This window comes from Epinephelus lanceolatus, chromosome 7, assembly GCF_041903045.1.
Source record: "Epinephelus lanceolatus isolate andai-2023 chromosome 7, ASM4190304v1, whole genome shotgun sequence".
NCBI lineage: Eukaryota > Metazoa > Chordata > Actinopteri > Perciformes > Serranidae > Epinephelus > Epinephelus lanceolatus.
Genome location: NC_135740.1, coordinates 31952257 through 31976179, shown reverse-complemented (window position 1 = coordinate 31976179; position 23923 = coordinate 31952257). Strand labels below are relative to the sequence as shown.

Sequence of the window (23923 nt, the reverse complement as noted above, 5' to 3'; positions counted from 1 at the left end):
TAGGGATACCGATGCTCTCGCTGCAATGTTTTTATGTGTTTGTGTCTTTGAGAGATACAACGTGGCTGTTGTATTTGTTCTCTCTACACATTGAGTAGTTTCAGATGAGTGTTTTTGTGTGTGCACGTGGGTGTGCACAAGCTTGAACTTGCACGTATATGTGTGAACCGAGAGCAGTTATGCTTGTTTTGCTTCTTGCCTTTTCCAGTCCAGTAGGCCAATCCTCCATCGGGGAAGACAGGAGGCTTTTGTGAAGGAAGCTCTGGGAGTTTTCTTGTCCCGGCCAGTTTGTTTCTCAGATACACAACCAGGCTACCTAACTTGCTGATGAATAACACAAGCAGTACGGAGCAAGTTTGTTTTCTGTATGGAAAAGAGTGTGTGAAGGCACTTGATGTATTCCTCCCATGACAATTTGAGTGTTTTCCACTTCTTTGACAGTGTGTGTGTGTGTGTATAGTACATCCCTCTAATTCTAGCAGCAGTGGGAGGGGAAAAGTCAGAGCCCTGTCAAGCGCGGAACAGTCAAATCTGAGCTCTGTCAGGGTGTGTGGACATAACTATACAGAATCCTCCAACTTTCCCCATATCCCCACCGTCTGTTTGGACACCAGTCAGCCCGCCAGCAGCTTCTTGCTCCGTCTCTCTCACAGCCTCCAGGTCTACAAACTAGACTCCACTCTTTTTTCTTTTCTTTTTTTTTTGTTCTGTGAAATAAATAGCAATTTTGCCTCAGCTGCCGCAAGGTGATTTGCCGGCATAATACAGATGGAAGGAGAATGCGGGGTAGGAAAGAACAGTTGTTGCAAGGCTTAATGAAGTGACAGGGATAGGCCTGTCGTCTTTCACCAGAGGATACCTGCCAGACATCACATAATTCAACACGTGGTCCGTGACATTTCTGAAGTAATCGTCAGTCAGACCTTTCTGACACCTTCGCCATTCCTATTTAATTATTTTTAATTTTGTCTGTGTTCTTTTATTTGATTTTTACGTCTTTATTGAGGGAGATAAGTTTAATATTTAGTGGTAGTAAATCAGCAATATGTTTGCAGAGCACAGCTGCTGTGAAATACATTTTCAGAAAGGATCTTAAAGTGAAATATAACTTACCATTTGGAGTTTCACAGACACATGGCTTTAATTCAGCTTTAAATGTCCTTTTAAATTCTTTATTAAATTCACTTTCTCACCCACTGGGGTTTTAAAAAAAAACGCACTATAGATAGTCCATGTTCCCGCTGGCAGGGTAGGAATTCATGATCCAGCATTTCCCCTGGGAGTTACCTTTGCTGGATCCCTATCAATTACCCCTGCAGCGACTTCACTGAATCAGCTCTTTTCCCTCTATTGTTGAAAGAGAACATGATTTGCTCATGAATGAAAAATGCTGTTTAATGTTTGATATCTACCCCCCACCCCCCACCCCCCCATTTCGTCAGTGAAGTTGAAAGTCAATGAGAGGAGCTTTGATGTAGATGGTATTGCAAAAAAGGTGCTAGATGGGATCTTCCTAAAATGAGATAGTAGTTCATTTGTTTTTCCTCTTTCCTCTGTTTCATGATTCATGCAATATAGTCTTTCAAACGCATGCCGTCTGAGGATATGTAACAATAAGCGTGCTTGAACATTGAACATTCTGTCAAAAAGATCCCCGCCTTTTTTACGCTTTGAATCTGACCTATCTGGGTAGCGAGTCTTCCTTTATCTCGAGTCAAGTTGGTTCACTGGTGTTGGTTGTAGTTTAAAGCAGTGTCAGAGGATCAGGTGGAGAGACGAATGCTCGCAAGATTAATTCCTGAGGTCTTGTGCTTTTATTGTAACCTCTCATTGTAACCATGGACCATAAATCCTTTCTGCTGATTTGACAAACAAGTCACTGGTGAAAACTGACTTCATTTGTCTGCGATATTGCTACCGTTTCTTTAGTAACGCACACACACATACACGCTTGTTGTTTTTTTCTATACCTCTTTGTGGCACTTCCATCTTTGCCACATCTTAGACATGGATATTTATAAATAAAGCACACTTCGGGGGACTAGTGTATCGTGAAAGATGAGGCAAGCAGGTGTAAATGCCTTCCCCGCAGAGCTGCCCTCAGAAAATGGTGCAAAAAGGCTTCTGTTAACTCCGCGTTCCTTGGGATTCTTGCTTGTTACTTGCATTGTTGAAGAACAACACTTTGGCAGTAAAAGAAAAAAAAAGAATCACTTTAACAGCCCCCAATTTTCAGATGCTTATTGCGCTCAGAGGCCTCTAAAACAACTGAGAATGCAAGACTGTCATCTCCCCTGCTGCTTTTATGAGTCTCACTGTTTAATGAGTTTTTCCAAGAAAAGGAGATGATAATCAAGAGGGATTTCAAGCTCAGCTTCAATCTTGTAAAAGTGTCTTTTTTTATTTTATTTTTTCTTTGTCATTTGTTATGTGACAGTTCTTTGGCCTGATTGAAAGTTCAACACATATGTCAGTTATTGGGCCTGAAGACCATCGGCATGTCACTAATGAAGTCGTACTGGCAACATCAACTTTTATCTCACTTCAGGACTTCACAGAGGCGACCATGTTTTATAAAAGTAAGGGTTAGGGTCAAAAATTTGAACGAGCTATTAGTGTGGTCATGATACTGGAATTTCTAACATAGATACAATCCCCTGACATTTGGTATCATTTTCGATACCACTGAGAAATATTGACATTGAAGACATAAATGTAGCAGCGCTATAAAAAGATGAAAAGAGCGAGGCTTTAGCATGATAACTAGTGATGTCATGAGAACCAATACTCACGATACCTTTCGAAACCCCGGCGATACTCATTTTTTTGAAAAACCGCAAGAACCGATACCAGCGTAAGAATAGGTGCTATGACTCTTCCGGAACTGATGGGGGCAGTATACGCCATATAGCGTTACAGTCCATGCCTACATTCAGAGTGAGGGGGTGACGAGGAAGAGGAGAGAGCAGCTGCCTGCTAAAGCCCACATTCAGAACCAGTCACGGCCAGAAAATAGATCTGCTAGCAATATATGCAGTTTTAAACTCCGCTTTGTCTGTTTATTAATTGCTTTTAACTCGTTCCGAATTGTTTCTGAACTGTCCATGCTCCTATGGTCTCCTATGAGCCCCAGGGTTCGAGACGTCCTACACTCTGTTAATTGTCATTCAGTTCATCAAAAAATATCCCAATTAAAATCAGTAGCATAATAAGCAGATATGTTCCATGTTATTTCGTTTAATTCTAACAACACAGAAAACAGCTTGAACAAGCTGCGTGTGAGCTAACGATCAGGGATTTTGCTCTCAGCAGTACGTAACTGCTCATGCGCGTCTACTTCCGAAACACAGCGGTTGGGGTGCGTTTGATTTATTGTACTGGGACGTTTGATTTTTCCACAATGGGACCACAGATGTCAAAAATCGTTGTTTGCACCGGGACAGGACAGACAATAACTGAAACCAACCAAATTCCACACATTCTTGTGGTTGGCTCACACACTGTCAGCGTGATTTAAATAGTAAATATTTAAATAGTTTATTGAGTTTATTGCGGATGTTGATCAATGTTTTTTACAACGAAAAATAGGTAAAGAGGAAAAGTATTTCTTGTTCAAGTACATGGGATCTTAGGATTTTTTTTTTTTTTTTTTTTGCGGTATCGACTTTGGTATCAAAAATTGTGTAATTTTACTGGCATCTGCAACGACTACTGAATTTATGGTATCGTGACATCCCTAATGATAACGACGACTTTTCTTTCGGTTAATGGCAGAGAACAAAAGAGTGACTGCTGGCAACAGTAACAGTAATTTAAAAAAAATTACATTAATGAAAACAAAATTCTTGCGGTAGTGTACACGTTCAAACACCCATCCAAGTGTATGTGAAAAACAAAACAAAACGGTGCCACAAAAGCCATAACAGGAATGACAGTGCGGAGCTATGGAGGCACTGCAATGATGTGTGTGTACACTCACTGTTGGACAGAAGAGAGTGTGACAAAGTGGTATTGATACTGCAGAAAATGTGTATTGAAACCATTTCAGATATTCAGAATCAATATGTTTTGCTACTTCGCCATACTACATGCCATCCAAATCACAAATCGAGGATTTTGGAGATGTCCGTTATAACCAACTCTGCCTGTTGCCTTGAACACACGTCAAAGTAGCTTTGCAAAATACAATGGTTTATTTACAAGAGGCAGTTGAGGTAATTATCTCACCTTCGCTTTCACATATATAAATATGTAAAGTAATTATGTTGCTTGTTTACCAATGAAGGAGCAGTGATTCATCCGTCCAGTTTCAGCCAATGAAGCTGTGTTGCAGTAAAATTGACAATGAGGCCTTTTTGTTAATTCAGAGAGCAACTCAGTGATAAATCTTGTTTTTAAGCTGCTAACTTGGTTCTATAGCTTCTACACAGCGAGCATTAATCCTGTTTAAAATTTTAAATATTGTCCGTGTTACATCCTGCTTTCTGTTCTCGCGTGGGAAAATGTCATAGCCTTCTCCTTCAAGCTGAAAATGTATTTCACTTAAAGTAACACGCCAGTCACTGATGTCAAGGCAGGTGTTTCACCTTTGGCACCAGTGAGTGCTTTGTGATCAGAAAACTGTTCCCACCCACGCGCAGAGCTGAGCAATCTTTTATCAGAGACACATATCTCTATTTGCTCTCACTCACCACCCTGCTTTTTCACATTTTTTGAACCTGTATACGAGACATTAAATAGACCCCGTAGATCAACCTGGCCACATCACAGTTATTATTTCATTTTCCTTTAAAGCAGTTTTTTCCCCTTTTCCTTCTTTCTCTTGCCTTTTTCCCCCGTTTCTGCCTTCTCTCGCCTGTATTGGCTTTTCTCTCTTTCTTCACCCTCTTCTCCATTGACTTGGCTCTCTTTTTTTTTTCTTTTACCCTCATCTCCCCTCAGTTCGCTTTATCAATCAGTGGGTTGTGCCTTTTGTATGGCTCTTGGGATCAAATCAGATTCACTTCGGGATTGAATGTGTGTAGCCATGGCCTGCTGCATTTGAAAGGCAATTCATTCAGCTGGAACTTTGCAGTTCAATTTGAAACAAGATTGATGTTGGCAAACTTCACACCCCCTTTCTTCCAAAATGTTTCCTCCATTGCACGCACCAATTGCTGACGGACAAAGGGCATATGCCACTTTGTAATGGTGATGTCTGGGCTTCTCAGCAGAAACAACACAATAAAAGAAGTGAGGCTCCTAAACAACAACTGAAATCCCTGAGTGTACAGTATATTTCAGTGTACAATATAGCAATAGTTTGCCCATATTAAACCTCTACTGTTGATTATACTACAGTAAGGTGAATACGTATATATTTAGGAGTTGCCGTCATGTTGTAAACATAAACATATCCTGAAATCTTTCAGGCTTTGTCAAGGAGGTTGTTGGTGTTGTGTAGCCCAGTACATGAACACACTTTTAAAACTTGAGAGTCAGTGACACTTCTGCAGAAAGAGACAGAGGCCTTAATGAAGATGTATGTCTGTACATCCTCAAGGAGGAATCGGAGGTTGTAGTCCTCCCACTGAGCAGGGTCATTGGGACTTTTTTCCCAGCATGCCCCTGTGTTAATGATGGCAAGGCAGCTAATGAACATACTAAGCCAAGTGCTTGTGGTGAATAAGGCCGGAGGGGACGGGGAGAAGTGTTACCAAACTAAACAGCACCTTTGGAAATAAATCTAAAAGTTGGTGTCGAGAAAAAACAGAACTATATTTATTTTCGTGCACTGTGCTGAACTCTGTATGTACATTGTAAGTTATCTTTACTTATCTGTGTTTATTTTAAGAGCAAAATTACATTTTTTTGTATGTGTTGTTAATTAAAACTCTACCTTTTTTATTTATATATTTGATTGCAGTGTTACAAAGCTCTGCCTGCACATTTTTTATTCCCCTATCTCTACTTATTGTGCACACTTCTGTCTTTTTTTTTTTTTTTTCAACTCACTCTCTTTGGCAATGTATGTTTTCCATGCTAGCAAAGTTTCTTTGAAATTTAAATTGAGAATTGAATGAGAAGCATCAAGTAATGGCGGAATAGTGAATATCAAGTAGGAATGCAGGATACATGAAAAAAAATGCAGTTATTTTGACAGATAATGTAATTGGAATATAAGTTGCAATTTTAGTGGGAATGGTAATTTCTGCATTACATTTTCACTGGGGGGAAAAAAATGCTGGGTTTTGTGCCAAACAAGCATGTGCCCTTATGTCTGGAATATTATTTGTAGGCTGAGGCGTCTCCGAGGCACCACAATTTAAAATAGCATGTTGTGACACATTTTTACCTTTATCAAAAAATTGCGGCTCCTGCCATTTTGATAATATTTCATTTAATTGTGAAGCCCTCATATCAGGGGAGGTCTCTGCCTGGAGAATTTCAATCAGATTTTTGCACATCATGTTTAGAGATTAATCAAAATTAATTACAGCATGTGCACGTTATAACTTTTTCTTAATCTTTCACCATGGTTTGTTATCTTTTAACACTTTTTATTGTATTTTGTCACCACACCATCATGTTCTTTTAGTAAAAAAAATCCCCTCAAAGTTGTGTTGTGCCTGTAAAGGTCAGCCCTGCAAAGGTAACTTGGTTAAAACCTTAGCACAAGCAATGGCTGCAGTCTTCCACCCCCCTCATCACATGGGATTTGATCAAATCCCTCCAGAGTTCTCCTCACTCTGACACCCATTTTCCTTTACCTCTGTCCCGACAACTCTAGCCCACACACACATCCTCTCCCCACTGAGCCAATGTGGTGCGCACACCAGTAGATTCTCAATCCTTGCTACAAAGCCCCAGCAGCAGGGCGGTAATGACCCTGCCACAACGGCAGTAATGATGGAATCAGTGGGGGGTTTAGCTGGCTCTCTGACTCTCCCTAATAAGTCCCCTAATAACTCTGTTAACATCAGGGCTGACCCGGCCACCAGATCAAACACACTCACGCATGGTCGACCACCTCACATGACACCCGGCGACCTCTCAGTCAGGCAAGAAAACTGTTGCTGACCAGCACACTGTGTGCGCTTAGGGCCCTACAGTGTGTGTTCAATACAAGTCTGTGATACAAGTTTTGGCTCACAGAACACAGTAGCAACAATAAGTGCCACTCAGAATATTTTAATCCTGTTAAGCTGTATTCATTCTCTAACAATATGTCTTGTTGATGGAAACCTTTGAAAAGCTTGTTACTCTTGAAAAAAAATAAAAACTATCCCAAGACTACTGTTGGAGCTCTGCCTTCTCAGTGTAATAAAGGCTTTTGTCTAATGAGTTTAAGTTCAACTCAAGACACCGCAGCCCACTGTGGAATAGTCTGCCTTGTATTAATAGCTTGTGTACAACGATAAGCTTTTGATATGTTCTGTGTGTTGGGAAGTGAGGCTCGATGCTTTGCCACGTTTCCCCGGAGAACAACGCTGTTTATTACTGATTCTATTAATTGAGAGGAGAGAGAGCATCCGCCAAGGCGGCTTCATCTGCATCTTTATCCCGGGCTTTTCTTCTCCTGACATCGTTCCCTTTCTCCTCTCTTATCTCCTTTTTCCTCTGCTTGCTTCTGAAATCATCTCTTTGGACACGACGGTGTCCATCTGGAGTCAGGGCCAGCCTCGTAAAAAAAACAAAAAACAAAACACACACCCACACTCTCTGTCTCAGGCTCATTGTTTAACAGCTGCAGTCTCCCACAAACACGATCACAATTGGCAGTCATTTTGTAAACTGTCATCAGCGTCTGGGAGTGGAGAGATGCTTCCTTGGTGAATTGTTTTGATGACCCGAGACCTTTCCTCACACCAGTAAATCATGCATTCTGGATTAAATGTCCATTATTACTTGAAGCAAACCAAAGAGGATATTATCCCATTTTGGAAAAGAAGCCCTCAAATGGCACTATTTTCCTCATTTTAGAAGATAGGCCATTAATTGCTGGCACAGGCAGGAGACATTTGTCTCAATAAAACACAAAACACCCTGATGTTCATTTCTCTCTGTTTGGGGCAGCCAGCCCGCTGTGAATATCTCAGGGTCAGCCCTTTTCCTTGCTCATCCCTGCACGTTTTTAATATATCACATATGAATGGAAATTAGGCCCTTAAATATTAATGACAAGTAATTGGTTTATTGTAGGAGACTATATTATGTGCGTGTGCATCTGTGTCTGTGAGAGGGAGGGAGGAGGGGAGAGCGAGAGAGATTTCCTCTCATTCCTACTTCATATTGCCTTGCTGTGATGTCCCACTGATTTTAATCTTCTCTTCTCAGATGAGAGCCATTCTGGCTATCACAGTGCACTTTAACTTTAGCCCTCTGAATATTAGCTTTCTTTGATACCTGCCGCTTACAGCCTCCCAAGTCTACACCCTGCTAACTTTTATGTGCCTTCAGGTACACTGTAATGTTCATCAAAATCTGTCTCTTCAAAAATAAATATCCCCCATGCATCTAAATATTTTATTTCTTTCTCTCCTCACTGGATAACCTCGGCTAACACATTTGGGATATGTCAATCTTTCTGTGTTGTCTTTTTAATCTAATTCTCCACTGGCCCTCTAAGTGTATATTTGTTTCTCAGTTTGTCTCGCAACGTACCAACAATATATTTGAGGAATCCCATTTCTTTAACCTTTTTGTATTTTAGTTTGTTGCTGTTGCACAAGCGTTTGCTGCATCTTCATCTGTCTGGAACTTTTCTGTCAGCAATACTTAGACAACCCATATAACTCGGTCCACGTGTGCTCACACACTGAATACCGATAAGTCTGGAGCAAGGACACTGAGACAGAAGAGTTTGGGAAGTGACTCAAACAAAACACACTGAGTACCCAAAAGAAGTTCAGTGTTTCTGGACTTCTTCCTGAATTTATTAGTGAAACACTTAATTCGTTTTGATAGGTAAATGTCAAACTTCTGTTTACTTCAGGGTCTTGTGTATTTTGTTTGTGCTTTCACATCAAGACTTTGACCATTTTCCTTCAACATTTCCATGACATGGCATTTACCAGGATTATCATATTTATTAAATCATGCATAATAACAACCATCCTCCCCCCACCACACCAGAAAATATTAACCTGTAACTAAGGTGGATATCATTTAAATTTTTTTTTTCTGTACCCTTAAAGTGATGCAGATAAAAATAGAGCATTTATTTTATACCTTTTTTATTCTACCTTATTTAATACCTGTTGAGGCACAGGAGTATAAGGGTGTGGGTAAAAAATAGATACAGCATAGTATCACATTATTTTGTGTGGCAATATTCTATCGACAACAAGTATAGATTATTTTCATTATGTAAATTATTAATTAATTGTGATTGTAAATTATTTTTTATTACAAATACAAAATAAACTTTTGGCTAGAATGATAATAATAATAATAAAAAGAGAGAAATTAATAAAATACAAGAATAATAAAATCCATTGCTTTATTAGTCCACTACATACATTTTGCGGCAATAAAAATTATTAAAGTGAAAACCTTTATCTATAAAGCTTCATCTTAATAGATAAATAAATGTTGGCAATTTTTTTCCTTTTTGGACATTTTTTTTTCCAGTTTAAAAAAGGTAATAAATCGCAAAATATTGCAAAATATGTCATCGATATACTCAGCATATCACACACTGTTTAAGATCGCAATAGTATTGTATCGTGATGACATCATATCGTGGGGTCCTTAGTGATTCCCACACTTACAGGCGTGTAGTATAGCCATACTCTTGAATGATTTGGCGGCATCTCGGCACGCTGAACTGCCAACTTCATCAAATACAGTGTGCATCGACTTCCCCACACCACAGTCTGTATGGGTTGTAGCTGCCGCAGTAGTGGGCCTATCACACATGGCATTAAATCCAAAGATGCTAGTGATGATTGTCTGCGAGCAAACCGCACTAGAACTGTGTACAAAAAGTATTATTTTCTATACTACTTCATAATGGGTTATTTTGGTCGATCCTTCATGGTATGGAGTCTTATACATATTTAAGTGGTATTTGATTTTAAAACAATAGGCTGTGTTCAGTTTGTACTCGCTTTACGAGCTGTGTTTGTGTGTGTGTCTCCCCCTGTAGCGAGTATTTAGTGTACGATGCGTGCCTGCCTAATTGAGTGATATGATGCTTATTAACAATGGGACTTGCGTTTAAAAAGAGGACAATGTCAGCGCTGTCACTGGAGCTTTTCACATGGAAAAGCCCCAGTGGAGCTTCATTAACTCACCCCCATGATCCCACACAGCAGAGTATGGAGTGCATATCTAATCCAGCTCAGAAGTATGAGTACAAGAGCAGTGGGTTTTATAGGGAATACTTGATGTGTGATGGTTCACTGTTCACTGTGTGGATGTGCTGCTGCAAAGAATTGGCCATTTTTTGAGCAATAAATGCGAGGAATGGAAAGTCTGTGAAAGTTTGTGGTGGCATGTTGCTTTTATTAGTCTTTTTTCAAAGAGTAACTTTTCATAGGGGATGTTTCAGATGGACAGATTTGTTAATAATTATCACAAGAAAATGCAGATATTTTTGATATTGCTTTGATTTCTTTGTACATTTGTTCCAGTGACACTCAGCATTCAACTTGTACAGCTTTGTTTTCATTCTTCTTGCCAGGTATTAATTTCAGGGGCGGCTAGCTTTTCTTCTACTTAAGCAATGGTTGGTATTTTTTTTCTCTGATGGGACTGTAGACAGTTTGTTTTTCAAGCTGTTACAACTCAACCACCCGCTGCATTTCATAATCTCCTCTTAAATGAGATCGAACACAAACTCTGTCGGCCACGCAGTTAACAGAATTCATCAGTTGTAATTGCAAATGTTTTACAAGTATCTCAATTTTACACCTGTTGTCTAACTCCGACCTCTCCAAATGTGCTTCCTTTGGATCCGGCTCCATGTTGACTCACGATTTCCATACAGATAAAAGAAAACGTGCACAGAAGCCACATCTCTCTTCTGGCTAACACAACGCCTGACAGTGCCCAGTAGCCCGCTGAGTTTGTTACATGGCATTAAGTTTAATTTGTCTTTGGTGGAATTGGTTTGCGACTACAAGTGGGCCAGGGGGTGACACTCCGCAGCCAGTCTGGCTGGGAAAGGGACAGGGAGGAGACGGAGGAACACTGGGGGGGGGGAGAGAGCAACGGTGATGTCACATGCAAGATGGGTAAACAATCAGAGTCCTGCGTGTTCAAGATGGTGCCTCCTTGAATATAAACAATCATGACTTCTCATGCCACAGCAAGGTAAATTACTGCACAGACAGAAAAGGCTGAGATGAGGGAAAGGGAGAGTAAGGTAGATAGAGCAGCCTGATTACAGACTCTGATCCAAAGTCACCTGAGAAAAAGAAAAAACAAAAGCCAAAATATGGGCAAAACAAAAAACATAGCGACAACAGGGAAGTTGTTTACGCTTGGCCCACTCATATTTAAAGCGTAATTACTTTCACAATTGTGTAAATCTTGCTTTTATTGCTGTTGATGCACAATATGCTAGGAGATAAAACATTTTGGTCAAAAGCTAATTAAACATACTTCAAAGCTTTGATGATTCTGAGGTAGCTAATATAGCAATGTGCCAATGTGGCTTCTTCTTCAGCATGATTTGGTTGTTCACAATATTTCTGAAGTAATGTCATCTCTGCACCGACAGTCTGAGTACCATTTGGCTGTCTGGGTGTCTTTGTTGACTAATGTTACGATATTTATATCTGCAAAACAATCAAAACTAGGCTGTTTTTGTTTTGTTATCAGTCTTTTAATTGTAAGTACAGCAGTTCACAGATTGTGGGAAATAGATATATTAAGACACAATATTTTAAACAAAATCGCTGTCCATCCAGACACTAAAATCAGACTAATAGAAAACACAGTAAGAAAAGGAGGATGCACAAGGGAATTAATGTCGAGTTAAGATGTGTCACTTCCGAATATCTAGAGAAGATAAAGCGTCTCTTTGCCCCTCCAGAAGACTGAGCACCACCTCAGCATGGAAGTCACATAAACTGTCCATTGCTCCCCTCTCAGTTTCCCTTCAGGATACACATATCCGTACAGCCAGCCTTTACTTTTACTTATTTCTCCGTTCTTGTGCTTACTTCCTCATCCTCCCACCCTATCCTCCTCTATACTCTTCATTGTCTTTCCCTCCCTGTCATCTTCCTTGAACTTAAAGTCAGTAACTTGCCCTCTTTTTTTTCTCTTTTGTCTTGCTACAGTATCCACAGCATACATATTTTACATCTGTCTGTATTTCATTGTCTGTATCAATGTTTGTCTTTTTTTCTGTTTACTATCTTGGCATCTTTTTTTTTTTTTTTTTTTTTTTTTTGAAAAGTGAAGAAATTACAGTTTTTCTTCACTATAGCCCCACCGTCCTGAATTCTTTCTGTCTTTCTTAAACAAGGAAGGAAGACAAAAAATAACTTTTGAAAGCTTCTGATGAATCCATTCATCTAACAAGCATGTATGGTTATTTTTGAACGGCTTTATTTTTATTTTTCCATATGTGATATTTCCTTTTGTCTGTCGTCTTGAAGCCTCCTCTGAAGATGAATGGCGAAATGATCATTTAAAATTTGATGTGTTAAATCGAGGGAACAAGGCACACAGACACCGTTTTGTGTAGGAGAAATTATAGATAAATCACATGGCTGTGTGTTATTTATTGTTGCAGCGCAGGAGCCTTGAGGGGGAAGACTTTCTCTGAATTGCAGCATTTGCAGATTGTTTCCCTCTTTGTCCTCTCCTTTTGACCATGTTTTATTAAACACACAGTATACTGTTGAAATACTGCAGAAAAGAAATCCAAAGCTGTGCTGTGATAAATGTGCAGAGGATGGAGCAGGTCCGTTCTAAGTGTGAGCCATTATTTTAATGTTGTTTTTGGCTTGTTGTTTGCCTTTGGTCCGATCTTTTACCGTACAAACAAACAGAAAATTCACAAACTCCGAGGGTGCCTGGGCCTGCTGTGAGGCCACACTTAGCCATGTTTAGCTTTAGGTCTTTCGGTGGTGTTGCACTGTTATTGCACTTTTGCTCCACCCACACAAGCAAGCAAATGGGAACTACATCAGTAACACTTCAGGGTAGAGACAGGGTCATGGGAATTTTGCATTTGCTTTTACTGTATACATAAGCACACCGAAGCCAGCTGTAATGCTACACCGAATCAAGCACATTTCCCTGAAACATTTACTCAGCTGACATTAGAATAATCCGCAGTAGGCAGGCAGACCGCTGAACACCGTATTCCGGCAGGTGTTTCATCATCACCACATTCTGTCCGGACCTTTGACCCCAGTTGCTCATCGCTAGATGAGGGCTGACGGATGTCATGTCCGTGGATAAATGTTTCGCCACATAGAAAGTACAGGTCCAGCCGTGGTTGGAGACTGTTAAGTAGGGAAGGGGGTGGTTTTAAAGACGAGACAGATTACTTTGACTGTGTGGATTTGCATTAAGGTGTTTCTGCTCTCTTGGCCTTTCTTTTCACCTTTCCAACTCCCCTCCATTCCATCTCTGGCTGAGGTAAAGCAGCTTATTAACCTTCCTGAGGCCACAGGCATCCCCAGGATGGAAAGACACCACAGACGTACTGTGTAAGACAAATTAACCTAGAGGATTGATACGCCTTGATTTTAATTTTAATCACACTAAGCAGCGAAACACATTGGACATTTTATGTCTGATGTGAATGTGAAGAACGCATTACACTTTTTTATTAAAGTTCAGCCGTACTGAAATGGAGATTTAAGCTCGAAGAATGTGAATATTTTCTACAGTGTTTTGGTGTCAGTCAACAATTCGATATGGATTATAGTGTTAAATATTTAGAAATGACTGTTTTGCTGTTTCTATCTTATTACTATTTTTATACTGTACATTGCATTAGTGTCTGCAAAAATTTATCAATACATATTGATTCTAAATATTTGAAACAGTTCCAGTGCTCATTTTCTGCTGTATGAATACACCAGTACCAGCTGCGCTCTTACTGTTAATGATTACTTTAGTCATTTAGCTGTTCTCTGTGACTTGCCGTTGTTACCATTATTGCCATATTATAGCCTTGTTATATTTATCTTTTAATAAAAATAAAAAATTTATGCCATCACTTTCAATTTTCCCTGTTGTATTGAATATCGATAATGTTGAAGTTATTGTTTCAAAGTTAATAATTCCATTTTGGCAACATTTCATTGCCCTTGCATCACTGCGATACACCTCTCCTTTACCTCCTGCAAGTGACAACCCCTCTTACTAGCCACTCCACTGGTGTGTTTAAAAAAACATTACAACATTGCACAATATTAACCATTGCCTTTAGTTTTAGCAAACAGAAACAAAACTGACCATGCAGTTTTACATGCTTTCACCCTTGTTTCCCCTGGCCCAGTTGATTTGGGGTTATTTTTCCAGCCGAAATGTTACAGTATACATTTTACAAATACGCTACAGCTGTATCTATAATTGACTGTCTATAGTTGGTTGTGTCAAACCCCCATCCCCCCACCCCACGATGCAATTAGAGGTCCTGCAGTGAGGGTGAAAGCCAGGGAGAGACCGGTGCAAAAGGGTCACCTTGTAGCCCATTACTCTGCCCCTGACACTGGCGGCCCACCCTCCAGGAGGGTGCTTTCAGGGTGAAAAACAAGCGGCTCACAATACTCTTCTTTTGTGCTCCCTAAAGTTCACACAGTTTGAACATGATCACTCTATTTTATAGGGGCTAGTAGTGTTATCAGCTTTAACAGTCGATACAGGTGAGAAGGCTCCTGCTACACACACTGGAATGTTTAGTATGCCATTAGCTATAGAACAGCGGTGTTTGTTGTTATGCAGCAACGTGCACATGAGCTGGCTTTGTCATCAGGAGGTGAAGGGTGATGGTGGATGGCGTGTCATGTAGGTTACAGGCTACTGTTTGAGACGAACAAAGGACAACAAGAGTTATTTATTAGCAAAACATCGAGGTGCATCCAGTGGCATGTCTGGTTTTTTTTTTCCAAGTTAGTCCCTGCATTTCTAGCACCATTTCTGTCCCCAATCAGGAGTGTTTTTAGTGACTCTTCACTGCGTTCCTAGCTGCCTCTGTGGCACCAAATGTGGGTTTTTAAGGCCAAAATAATCTTTTTTTTTTTTTACCATAACCAAGTGGTTTTTGTGACAAATATTACCACATGTTAACCACACTGTTGTTAAAATGTAAAGAAACACATTGTAACATGACAGTCGGCAGGTGCTTTTAAATGTATTTCTATAACTCCATTAACCGTTTATTTAATAGAGTGACGACATTTAAATGTGAGTAGTTTGACGTGAGTGAGACAGACAAAAAGGTACCATTAGTTATTAAGTTTTTGTTCATGTTTCCGTAGCTTGCCCTAGTTTTAATGAATGCAGTTGGCGGCAGACTGTAATGAGCACTAATAACAGGCAGATGAGAGCCAGCGGAAATAGTCTGGGGTTAATAGTTTGTGTGTCATGATTGCAGTTTGCTGTACTCAAATGGCATTAGCCTTAGCTAGCACATTGGTGGAAGCAACGGGCTGTGCCAGGATGTGATGAGCTAGTGGTGTAGTGGATGACTAAACAGGGCACAATGGCCGTGAACCCCTCTCTACATCAGAGGCTGGGTTCGTTCATTAAAGGTGTGGGAGACGGTTTGACCTTAGGCGAGTCTCATTTGACCCCACTCTCTGTAAATGCTTCATTAGCTTTGCTTTTCCCATACTGGACTGCCTCACTTAATCTGCGTGTCTACTCGCTCCACCTAAGTTGTGTACATAGTGTGTTTGTGTGTGTGCTGGTGTGTGCACGTATTTGTATGTGTGTTAATGAGGGCTCCTGGTGGTGTGTAATTAACACAACAGCAAATGTCCCCAAAGGGTAAGATTAACGTTGAACACATTAGACACAATGGAGCCCGGGAGAGACTTTTTTTTTGGCAATTAAATGTTTTGTGTGTGTGTCTGTGTAAGTCAGACCATAACTCATGTTTGCATAACTGTATTGCTGCCACTTCTGTTTCTCAGACGCACGCACACACACGCGCACAAACACACGAACACAAGAACACACGCCCAGACAAAGCCAGCAGTCCCTCTGGATTTGCGGGCTCCTCACATGCAGGCTGGCAGGATTCTGTCTGCCTTCCTCTCCCGACCGCCTCCTCCACACAACCTGGTCCAACAAAGATAAACACATGCTGGGTAGATTATTAGAGAAGTACCAAGGGCCCCACAGCAGAGCAGCCAGTGCACCATTGTGCTCCGAACGTGGTGGTACCTTGTAGAATCCGATGCAGTCACCCCCAGGGTGTTCTGATACATACTTAGACACAGGTGGGCGCTGATACCAGCATGAGAGCTACAACAGACTCCAATGACATTTCATTGTCAAAAGAAACTCCCGGTGCATTGTTTTCACTGATGGCATTGCTGGTGGTTTCGATGCTCTTGTAAGGCAGGAACAGGAAATTGATGGTTGTTTACAGATATATAACACAGATAAGGTACACAGTATACATGTTATAATAAAACACACCTGATCTCCTCAGGGATTTCTGTGATGTTAAGTAAACTAGTTTTATATTTTAGACATTGTTAGTGTTTGAATGGCCTTAAGTCACCAAGCACCAACAGAACCTGCCCTAGTGACCCTGTTGAGCCAAAAAGCTTCGATAGCAAGCCTCAGCCAAAAAGACAAATGTGCAGCTTTTACGCAACTACCTGTATGTGTGTTGCAAAACCAACAAATCGCAGCCAGAAGAATCTCTTTAATCTTAACAATATGTGATTCCTAGAGTGTGTGCTCATGTTTGTCAGGTGCTTGCTTGTGTAAGTTTATGTACAGTAGTGTAGTTGCTGCAAGATGGCTTTCGTGTCCAGGAAACAGTTGAGGTAATGATAAGAAATAATCTCGTGCTGTTTGAAAGTGTGTTACTGTTGTTCCTGAGTGACACACTGGTTCTAAGAGAGGGAGGATTTAGGTAAAAGGATATATAGCTGCTTGTCATAAAGCTAGACAGCTCTGGTGTAGGGATTTCGTCTTCTTTTGAGAGAACATACTACACAGAATTTACTTACCTTTGCTAAACATTCACTCTGTAACACTGCATTTGTGTTATTAGTATCTAGTTTCTACCTTTATTCATTTAAAATTATTTCCTTTATTCATGTATATACATGTGTCATGCAACCAAAGCTTTTACTGAATTGAGCAGAAAGAGAGAATATGTGAGAGCAAAGGGAGGATGTGTGAAAGAGTGAGCAAAAGAAGAGAAAAAAAATGTTGTGGGGGTGAGAAGAGAGACACAGAGGGTGCACACACACGAAAGAGATGTTTTAAGAAGTAGTATTATTTGAGATGAAGGGAGTGATAGAGGGAGAAGGATGTGATAAGTACACCGGTGGAGGCTGTTATTGCTGCTAAGGAAAATGATAACATTTCTCAGTAGAGGATTTGTGCATACAGCACCACACTTCTGTCAACTTTATTGGATCAGGAGTAAGCTGTGAGATTTCTAAATTATCTTCCTTCACTGGCAGCGAGACATTACTCTCTTATTACGCTGGTATATGGCTGATTTCATTGAGATGTTTTGGGGATTTTTTAAATTAGCCAAAGGTTAATTGCAGTGGGTTCAGTAGTAAGTATAGGGATGCACTTGCACTCTTGACAGTTTCGTTTTGCTGTGAGACATGTGCGGCCAGAAGTACACACTTGGACGTACACACACTGGCCTCGTCAGGCTGCCTGCACTAGTATTATTGTTCTGTCTGTTGTAATTAAGAAAAACACGCCGTCAAACCAACAATCAACATTGGTTCAGTGGTGTCTGCGTTTTTCTCCACTGAATGTGGCTTGATGTCAGTGTCCTCCAGCGCAGAGTAAATAAGCCCCAATTAATGTGACGCAGTCTCACCAGAAAATATGAATAGTTCTTTGCTAGCAGTACCACAATCCAGAGTCTCCAAAGCGGTTAATTGCTGATCAGAGCTGGCAGGTCAAGGGCACGTTGCTACTTTCCAGCAATCATCACTGAACAAGCTGCCAAACCTGGAGGAAATATATTCCTGCTTCCTGGTGCTAGACCAAGTCAGCACAAAATTCTTGTCACCTGCAACACGTGAACTTGTTATTTGACAGCTCTTTGGGAAAAGAGCACCATAAACATGCAAGGAGAGGTGTTGATGTTTATTTAGCCCAGCAGGAAAGGTGTTAAGGTGTTAGCGATTGATGATAAAAATAATGGCAAATGTCTATCACAAGCATCAAGGAACCAAGTGTTTTTTTTCCTTGTGGTTTCTGGAAAATGGCCAAAGGACACAAGTAATTTAGGAAAATAATTTATGATTATATTAAAGTAGGGGGAAGAATGCCAGTAAATGTTTATTTTATTTGATGAATTACTGATGCTTCTTCCCAAAATTTGAATTGATTGATTTTAAACCATAGAAGTCATTAAATAACCAATCTTTCAAACACTAATTTATTTGGACACATTGGGTTATTGATATAATTATAATAATATAATATTTATTTATCTGAAATGACTTGCAGAAAGTAGAATGCTCAGTGAATGTCTTTACATTGTCTTTAGATTTGATTTAGATACACAGCCACAAACATACAGCCAGTGCAGTTTCTTTGTTGGACTCACTGATACTGAAACTTCCCTTGGTGAACATTCAGACAGCCAGTATCAACAACTAATAAAAATAAACTCTATAATATTCACCTCTGCCATAACAAAGCCTCTTTTATCTAATAGGTTTCTTTAGTCTGCATTTTTATTGACTAGTTCTGAGAAAGAGTAAGTTTATTTCATATTTTTTCTTGAGAATATTTCACCTAGAAATGTGAATTAAACCTGTTTGACATTGGTTTACTGTAAGTGCATAAGGAAATGTAGACCACAAAAAAGAAGAAGAAAGAAGGTTGTATTATAATCTTTGGCTCTGGTGATGATATATCTCCTTATACCCTTCTTTCCTTGTCCACTTTAAGTGAAGCATGTTATTCATTTACATGCCATAGTCCTTGTTTTGCTTGTAAGAAACCTTAAATCACATGTTACCTGTCATCATCCCTCATGAGGAGCTGTTATCAGAGAGCTGTTGTGCCAGTAGGGGGCACTGTGATACAGGCCAACAGCTGCAGCCTCTCTGAGGTTTGAATTTGTGGGTAGTGGAAGGAAGTGCACATCCTCTCACAGCCTCATTGGGGTTTTGGAAATCATAGACATACCTAATACAAGCCAACACAACACATCCACCATCACAATTTCATCAGATCACACAGTGAGGGGTTCCTATATATTGTGACAGGGGCCGATCTAGATGTTTGAACTGTGCCGACCCAGAATCAATGTGAACTCGTTTTCTGAAGGAGTGCCAAAAATATTAACTTTCACATCTTTCATTTCCCGGAGGAATAAGTGTATTTCAATGCCGCGGTCAATCTGGTTTTTATCAGGTAATAGTTTGTGTCAAGACCAGTTGAACCTTTTCTCTCAGGAGCTCGGGTCCTCAGGACCGTGAGTTTAGAACTGGTTGTCATTGAGAAGATTAAATGTGTTTGGCAAAGGAATGTTCAGTACTTTGCTTTATGTGTGGAGACAGCTTAGAAAAACAGTTAGCTGAAGTAAAGGCCAAACTGTTCCTTAAAAATGTAGTGTTTGTATCTTGAAATGTTGAAAGGTTATGTGATACATGGAGCTGGTTTAGGAAGACTGTGTTATCAGGAACAAAAGAACGCCCTTTTAAGACTTCATATTTATTATTTTGGAAAAAAATAAAAAATAAAATAAAAATCACACCATACTTCGATTTTAATACTTTTTTGGCAATATGTAGTTGACATGATTGATGGCAATAATATTTTCTCTTTTGTTGTTTTTGATATGTACGTCACGGAAGCCTACGTTGGCATATAGGTAGCTATCATACGGACGGTAGGCACTGAACTGTGTATTGATGGCCTCTTTTGAAATGGTTTGTGCAACTGAACAGTAACCCCATGGATACATCATCCTTGAATATTTCATGACAAGCCAAGTGAAAATATATTCAGAGGACCAGGTGCATTAACAATTGATACCATCCAAAACAATTCAGCAGGATTATGCCTTGTTAATATCAGTGTCATTTCAGTGATCTTTAATTAGGGTTTTTTTTTTTTTTTTTTTTTTTTTAGACTCGTGGAATCTGACATTACAGAGCATTAGCTCTATATTTTTTCTCTTATTGACCCCATGTCCTTCTGATAATAATCAAAGCCTGTATAAGCCTGCAACATCCATGCTAATTCACCATGTTCTTCACTCTGCTCTGACACGCTCTCACCTCACCTAATGGTGCATACTCATTTAGCCTGTCCTTAGACATGGTCCCTGTGGTCAAGCAGGCACATAACAAGTCTTCACACATCTACACATGTACCTGCCCTCATTTATCAAACAGGCATAAGTTCTTCTATGAATTGCATGATCATTTTACTGTGTTGTTATTTATTAGCCTTGAGTTGTAGTTTGTGTTAAAGAATTGTGCCACTTAAAGATAAAGAACGTAATGTGTTAGGGTTAACACTTCTAAATGACCTCAGACCTACTTTGCCACATTTTCTTGTTACCTGTTGGCTGACATAGGCACTAATACCAAGATTTCTATCAGTATAATATAGAAGCCAATATTGGCAGATTCAGTGGTCGAGCTCTGATGAGATTGACACAATAGGTGTGCAGGGTAGTTGCAGTAACTTACAAACAACAGCAACAAAAACTGAATCGAGGCTTGTGGTTACATAGACATTGGATTTGAATGTGGACTTGAACGTTGGCTGGGGTTGGCAGTTTTATTTTGTCTTCATTGGGCAAAAATCCCATGATAAACTTTCAGCATATCATGATTCAAGTGGACTGAGAGAAGACTAAACTTCTGCACCTCCTCTTGGCTCTGCTTTCAGACTTTGGAAAATCTAGTTCTTGACGGGAAATGTGGTCAATCACAGGTCATTTCAGAGAGAAAGGGCATTCGTATTGGCTGTTCTACAAATGCAGATGCATGTGCGCATCCCTTTGATGAAAGTCTGACTCAGTAGTGAGGAATCCTGTTGAGAAAGTTGCTATTCCAGCATGGGCAATAACTGCCTAGACTGCAAAGTAACCCAAACAAGACAAACAGACTTGTCAAAGAGAATCTAAAAGAGAGTCTGACAATAAACTAAATAAAGCATGTTACAGTATTATCTAAGCATTCAGAGATGGGGAAAACATGTTGCTCATAGTCTAGCCTTCTGCTAAAAAACACCAAAGGCTCACGGCTGCGGCTTCAAGTTCACAATTATGCAGTCAGCTAGAGCCTCGATTCATCATCCGCCTCACTCCTCGCTGCTATAGACCAAATCCAGACCAAGTCCAGCCGGAGTAAACCCTCATACCAGGGTACCGAACAGCCTTGACTCTCTGCTGTATCAGCAAACTTTCTGTTGCTGCCATTACACAGGTTAGACATGGGAATGGCGCTGGTTCACAGCCTGCTGTGACACCCAGTGCTGGGGGGGCTTGCGCAGGCTGAATTCAAGCCATTGCATTGGCTGACTGAAGGTCCATCTCTGAGGTGTTGCTCCCTTTCGTCAGCAGTCTACACTGTTGGGGCGTGAGGCAGAGGGACTGTGGGCTGGCTAGCTTGCTAGCTAATTCATGTCTCATTGGTGGTCTGATGAAGAGAGAATGAGAGAGCAAGAAGGGGCGGAGTGAATGTACTGTGGGCATCTCTACTATGAAATAAGATTAAATAAATCAATGTATTGGAAACACTGGGTTACTGAATGAAGTGCATATGCCTGTTGTTGTCTGGTGGGAGGGGTTCAGGACAGTTAGAGGAGAGCAGCAGGAGGAGGGTGTACTTTCAAATTCTACTTATTTATTTATTTTTTTGGCCTTTTCCAGATTTCTGCCTACACCAGCTTTAAGGTGTTACTGCACTGCACATTGATAGTGGGGATTTGGCTGCCATTACCTTGGGTTATCAGTGCAATCCTCATCTGCCACCTGCTTTGGTTTGAGTGCCTGCTGCTTTTTTTGTTACATCATAAGGCTAATGGATGCTCAAATATTTTTCTCATGTATGGATATGAATTGCAGTTTTAGTTTATGTTTCTCAATCTTTTTTGGCATCATGGACTTAGGTTTACTCAGCACAGTGATCTGAATAAGCCTCTGAACTGCAGTGTGTCTGCTGTACTGACCTATCGATGGCGAACTTTGCCTCTCACCACTGTGTGCTAAGATTAGTGGTGGATATTATTTGAAATGGTTTTATACTAGTGCTATTAAAATGCCAAAGTTTTTGTAACAACACCAAAATACTTGTCGGCTTTTGATACTCAATGCTTAAGGCACGTTGTACCAGACATGTACAGACATTTGATACCCAGCCCCAGCTACAGTAGGTTCCCTCCCTCCCTGCAACCCTGAACAGAATATGTTTAGAGAATAAATGGATTAATGAAAAAGCAGCAGTGCACAGTGTGTATAAAAACAGAGAGAGTATTAATAGATGTAAATGTGCTCTGGGAAGTGTTAATGAGAAAAATCGAGGCACAGTATATTTATGATATCTATTACCCTATCAATCTTTACTTATTAACCTATCAATCTTGTAAGAACTACGCTTTACATATAGCTACTCTAAGACATTGTATGTCCCCGAGTGGTTATAGTCAGAACATGTAATTACAATCCCTCAAATTTTAGTGCTAATCTACAAGGCCAGTGATTTTTTGATTCAGTCATTTTCTGACAACCTTGTCCTTCCTAACCTGTTACCATAGGCGGAGTACCCTGGGACAGACAAACTCCAAAGGTGTGGATCATTTTACAATATGGTTACCAAGACTTCTGGTGGGATTTCCAATTAAGATGCAATCTGTTATCTGTTCAGACGACTAATAAGCACAACAAAGCCATGGAGGGGACCCCCTGGAATTCATATCAGACCACTTGAAATAACCATCAAGCCCTCCTATCTGATGCACTGCCAATACCTGCTCACTTTCCCAATTAAAACCCCAGGCAGGTTGTTCTCCTGTTAATAAGGAATGTATTAGGGCTACTGTCATTGTGACATATAATGGGTAGACACCAGCTAACTGTGTGGGCTGAGAGCATTTCATGTTGTTTGTGGGCTTCTTTTTATCTGAAATCAATGTCTGTGTGTGTGTCTTCATACGTGTGTGCACAAACACAACGGCATGCTATGAGAGGGTATTGTGGGTCAGCGCCGTTGTGTTCTTCTGTGATAATTAGGACTGTGCTGTGCCCAATCAGACGCAGAGACCGGCAATGACAGCACAGCATTGATGACCTTCATTTGACGATAAAGCCAATTACAACATGAAAAGGAGGAAAAAAAAAAGAGTAAAACGATGATGAAAATTAGTTGCAAAGGGAAAAGGACAAGGACTTGCTTTCCGCTCATTTTTCACTTAATATTTTCTTTTTAGCATTTTTTGAGGGCTTGTTACTGAATGTGACCAAAACCTTCAAACACATATTGGAACTAAGCGTTACTTTTGCTTTCGCTTTGATTTGGTGTGTGTGTGTGTGTGTGTGTGTGTGTGTGTGTGTGTGTGTGTGTGTGTGTGCGTGTGTGTGTGTGCATGCGTGCGTGTGTGCGTGTGTGTGTTCGCATGTGGGTGGGTGGAAGCAGTCCAGTTGCCTAGTAATGCGTTTTATCTTTTTGAAACTTGCAACGTTTAATTTTTGTTGGAGTTGTGTCAGAGAGGTGTTGATCAAATCTGTTCTAATTTTTGAGGCTGAAATTGTTGTTGTAGTATTTGATTGTGCTATGAGACATGCACC

General features: G+C 40.3%; 1 protein-coding gene across 8 annotated transcripts in view; it reads left to right on the top strand.

Annotated features, from left to right (window-relative positions):
• diaph2 (diaphanous-related formin 2) overlaps positions 1-23923 on the top strand; it is a 516939-nt gene that overhangs the window by 195317 nt on the left and 297699 nt on the right. The gene's annotated exons all lie outside the window — the stretch shown is intronic.